Genomic DNA, 6,000 nt, shown 5'->3' with positions numbered 1-6,000 from the left:
TATAAAAAATGAAAATATTTTTTAATATTTTAAAGTAGTTTACACGATATTCAGTAAAGAGTTTTATAATTAAACGTAAAACTTGACGTTTCATATATTCAATTATTTATTTTTGTCTTTTCAATTTTATCAAAAAAAAACAGTAAATCACAAATGATTCTTATTTGCATATACTATAGTTTGTTCAAAGTGTTTTACAATTACAGTAAACTTTTTTGACTTAAAATAACCTATTGGTAACAATAAAAAAACATTAAAAATTACCGTTGTTTTTCGTTTTCAAAAAAACTTGATATTTTATATATAAGTTTCACTACAATATGTTTTTTGTTTAAACTATATGATGAATTGTAATTTAAGTCATTTAAAAATGAAAATAAGGTATTTGAAAAAGTTTCTTATTCTTTTTGTATGGTCTTTGTAAAAAGCTTCTGATAATCTGTGAAAAAAAACTAAAAAGTTCGTATTAAGTGGAAAAAGTAAACCTGTTTAAAAAATATTTTATGTTTTTATACTTATTAAAAAAACTTGTATTTTTTTCCGCACAACCACAAACATCTATAAAAGAGTAAAGGCAATAACTATTTACGCTATCATGAATTTTTATGGATAACTAGGTTTCATTAAATATTGCTGGTATAAAAAACTAGACCGAATATTTTTTATACTAAAAATTTAAAAGCAAATTTTGTTTGTTTATGTTCTACTTAGCTTTTACGTTGTTTGTAGTTTTTAGATACAAGAATTATAAAAGACTAAAGTTGTTACTTTATTTTCGTATACGTTTTTAGATTTTTAGTATTAAGCTGTATACATTAAAGCAAATAGAACTTTTTAAAACATTGTAAAAAAATGAATTGTTTTTAGTTATTTTCTGATGGGTTTAGTTTAATAACGTATAAAAAATTAGTTAAAATTTTTTCAACAAAGGTTAGACATTTTTTTGAAGCTCTATTTTATTTTCTCAGTTAATTCGTAAAAAAAAAACACTTGTAACTGATTTATAGCTTTAAAAAAATTTTCAATAATAAATAGTGGTTTGCAATTTTGTATACCGATTACATCAACAAATTAGTTCTCTGTATCAATAGTTTTTCTTACAAACTTAATTAGCATTCTATTTAAACAGAAAATTTTTAAGTTTTTCTTAAAGTCTTTTTTTCAGCTTTAAGTAATGTTTTAAAATTACATGAGCTAAAGTAATAAAACAAATTAAAGTTAAATAGTCAATATTTTTAGTAGGTGAGAGGTTTATAAACAATACAACAACAAAAAACAAAGATAAGAAAAACAAAAGTTGTATTTTTGTAATGCCTGAGAGAAAAATATGTAATTAATATGACTAATTGTTTATAGTATTGAATGTTGTTTTAAATCAATCACTGTTCCCATATTAATGCTATCTACAATTTAAATTTATTAAATATGTAATGTTATTATTAAATTACGAGTATTCTTGTGAAAGTTTGAGAGTAAAAACAATAAGTCAGACATTTAGGTAAAATTTTAAGTTGAAGATAATCATAATGCGTGTGAAAACTTATATTGTAAACAACCCAGACGTTTTAGTTTATCATAAAGTTTAGAATAAATTACACACTATGTGATTTCTAACAGAAATGTTGTGTAATAATTTTTTACAAGTTTTAAAAGTGTATTAATGAAACAAAGTTTTATGTTTAATTGATTTTTTTTAAATGTGGAGAAACATTATAGTTAAAAAGTTAAGAGACAAATATGCACGAAGGGGCACTTTTGCATGAAAACATTTTTGCACGGGTGGAAATTTTCTTTTTCTTTTTTTCTTTTTTAAATTAAAATTTCTTTCTTTTAATTTTTAATTATATTTTTTTATTACCACTGTTACCCTTAACCCTTATCTGCGGTCGATATTTTTTTTATAATTTAATTTTATTTACTAATTTTTCTTGTTAGTTTGTAATAATAACTTTTATTATTTTTTTATTGTTATTTTTACTATCACTGTTACCTTTAACCCAAACTCTCGGTCGGTAGCTTATTTTTTCTTTTTTTTTATGTTTTATTTTTTAATGTTCTTACTTTTTATTTTTTCAAAATAACCACTGGTGCAAAATAAAACCCTCCGTGTAAGAGTGTCTTCGTGCATATTTGACCCGTTCCATAGTTGGAAGCATGTAACCTAAATTTATTTTACTTATTTTAAGTTTTTTTCTACTTTAGTATGTTTTACCTGATTACATGAACAATGATGTTTTGTCGTAAGTAAATTTAAAGTATACGAAACAAAAAAAAATTATAAAATTAAACATTATACTTTAGATGTTATTCACTAGTAATAAAATAAATAAAACTAATAATAAACCAATAAAAAGTAACTTAGCAAAGTTTATATAACTTTGAAAACTTCATGACGATTTTTATATGTTCTTACTTATTTTATCTGATTTTTATGAAGCGTAAGTCAACTAAAACCTGTTTTTTCCTAAATATTTTTTTCATTTTGTATACATTATCTAACCATACATTAAATAACTATTTTTTTCTGATAAATTTTAAATCGTTTTTTATTTTCAGTGTCCAAGATAATGAGAACTCTTTTGTTCAGACAGTAAATAATATTAAAAAAGTATAACAAAAATATTGTAAAAAATACAATATTGCTTCTACTATCTTGAAAATGAACGAATAACACGCTTTTGATTCACTAGTATTAATTCTATTTGAATAAGCCGTTTATCGCTTGATAATGTTTTATTAAACGAAAGTACTAGTGAATCGAAGGCGTGTTATTTGTTCATTTTCAAGACAGTAGAAGCAATATTGTATTTTTTACAATAATTTTGTTATAACCAATTTTTTATTATATTACAAACATGTACTTAAATTTTTCCTTATAAATAGTGAACTAGGCAAATAAAATAAATAAGTTGTAAATAGAAAATACTTCTCACATATACACGGTTAGTTATAAACAACAATTATTTTTATTTGTGAAACAATCAAGCATTTATTAATATTCTATCATTTTAAATTATCATTTGACAATAGTATTGATATTTTATTCTACTAAACCTATTTAAAGTCTTTTTTTTTAAAGTTTGATAAATTAGTTTTTGTTTTCAAAAAACTAAAGTTTTTTAATTAAACTTTAAATTTGAAATATTGAATTTTTAAAGAACACTTTAAGTAGTTTGCATCTGTAAAATAAGCAGATTATATATTATTATACCGCTCATTTTTACACCTAAAAACAAACTATATTGTTTACAAATAACTTCCTTTAAGTTATTTCAATGTGCTAATCATGTTTTACACACAATATGTTTTAAAGTTTATAAAAACAATTTTTAAAAACTTCTCTCTCACACTACAATAATTTTATTGTGATCGACTAAACTACACTTCATAAAAGTTTAATAAATATACGCTTACCACCTAGATCTTGCAATTTTACGTTCAATAAGAATAATAGCTTGGAGGTTTATCAATAAAATACTAAAATGACTTAAGTGGTTTAAAATAAGTGTTTTAATATAGCATTTCTAACAATTCAAAGAAGTTTACTAAATCACACGTTTTAAATTAGACCACTTATAAACTAATTATACAACATACTCAAGTCTTGTATTCTAAACACGAGTTGTTCTTATTTTAAATTTGTAATGTTTAGCTTATAATGAAGGCTTACGTTACTTAATAATGTGTATAAACTATTTAACCCACAGGGAAACATACAACTTCTTTTTAACTTTCATGTTCGGTTTTCTAGTACTTTATTAGTTATAATTATATGACTAATGAAAGTTAAACTAAATATTTTTATAACAAATCCATCGTAACAATTTTTAAGACCGTTTTAAAAACCTATAAAAATTAAAATTTTAACAATTCGTTTTGGAAACTTAATTATTAGCTGATTAATATGGTAGCATTTTTTATTGTACTACTGATTTTGATTTAATACAGTTTCAAAGGCTTTCATAGTTTTGAATATTAACTTTAACATTCAACACCTTTAAACGTTAACGCTGAAAGTTATACAAAATACGCCATAGTTAACATTACAAAATAGTGTAATTTAAGTAACAACGTTAAAGAAATCAAAATATAATTCAAGCACCCCTATAAATAATTACCTACTTAACAGACTTATAATTTATTTGCCTACTTTAATATACAAAAATTAAGAGTTTAAAACTTAGCTTTGTTATTTAATAAATAATATTAATTATACATGTCCATATAACTGTGTACAATTATTTTATAAAAAAATTGAAAACTTTATTAAGCATTAGACTTATATTTGAGAATCTTAAAAACGGATAAACAATAATAATCCTAATTAAATCACAAAATTTTTCTATATCATAAAAACATTTGCCTATTGAAATTGATTTCAAATCTTTTTAGGAAAAAAAAATTCTTTTAAAGTACAAACATTACGATTTTCTAAAGTATTCAATACTCCCTAAGTTGTTTTTTGTTTTCCAATTACTTATAAATAAACGAAATCATGTAGACTTACGTTTTAGATATCTTTAAAATTCTTTAAAGTAGTTAGTGTTAATGATTAAAAAAAACTAATAAGTTTTGAAATTTTATTAACAAACCATATAATCTAAAAATGTTGTTTGGCTCTTTTTATTTATCATCTACTTTGTGATTTTTTTATTATTGATCTGGTTCAAATAATTTGGAAACAAACACAAAAAATGACAGTTGTTTATAGTACTTCTATTGTAGTTTATAATCTTTCATTACTCATTAATTTCTAATAACTTTCTATTAAAATGATAAAAAATAAACAATATTGGGTTAAATCATCAAAAAAGTGGTGGTCTGTTCACTATACCTATATTGAAGTTTGTAAATTTTCATTACTTATTTTTATCTATAAAATTTTCTTTTATAAAAAAAAACAACAGGCTTGAGTTATATCAGAAAACAGTTGTAGTTTATCCAGATTGCTTCAAATTATTTTCATCGTCTTTCTTTATATCACGGAAAAAGTAATTGTTTATACTAGAAAACATGTAAACTTTTGTTAAAAATCGAAACTAAAAACATTTAGAGCTTATTAAAGGCGCCTGGCTTAAGGTATTACTAAGTTTTTATTGTTTGAACAAATAAGTCTAACACTAAGAAGTAGATGTTTTTAATCCAGTTTATTGACATTGATGTGTATTTTCTTAATGAATTTACTGTTAGGTCTGACTTTTGACAAATGAAATAGCAAAAAAAAATTAAAGATTGTAGCTACTGTTGTCTATTTTAAAAATTCTGTGGTTTCCTATTTCAACAAAAATTTTGAAAAATAATTCAATTAACGCTAATGTAATAATAATTTATAAACTTATTTTAGGCTACGTTATTTAAGAAAAAACTAGTTATGTTTAACTTTTGTTATCATGTTTGTATGACTACTTTAAATAATAAGTATTAAGTAAAACTTAAGCAAATAATATCTTATTTTATCATTAGTATTGGCATAGATGTTTAACTTTGCTCAAACTTTTTTAAGTTTTATCAATAAGTTCATTTTATTTGATGCTAATGTATGCATAAATTGCAACTTATTACATGCAACATTAATAGAACTTTAAAAGAAACTAGTTATAATGTAACTGATAATTCATTTTAACCATAATTATATGTTTTACTGAGAATTTTAAATAAAAAATGATTTTTAACCATATAATATATTATTAAGTAAATAATATATTACATTATTACTAGTATCAGAATCTATGTTCAACTTGATGTAAATGTATTTAACATTTATCAATAAATTTATTAATTTAATAAACATTTCCAAATAGTGTACCCTCAAAATTTAATAGAAAAACCAGAATCTCAACTACTTTTTTTAATAAACATAACTTGAACACTTTATTTTTGTAACCTTTATATTTCAAAATCTCATTTTACAGTGAAAATGCAAAACTAAAACACATTAATCATTTAAAGCAATTAGTGCTATTAAATTTCACCGTTTATAACTTACTGCAAATTTATACA

This window comes from Thalia democratica, chromosome 5, assembly GCF_965202585.1.
Source record: "Thalia democratica chromosome 5, ktThaDemo2.hap1.1, whole genome shotgun sequence".
In the NCBI taxonomy this organism is placed as follows: domain Eukaryota; kingdom Metazoa; phylum Chordata; class Thaliacea; order Salpida; family Salpidae; genus Thalia; species Thalia democratica.
Note: the sequence above shows the minus strand (reverse complement) of the source record.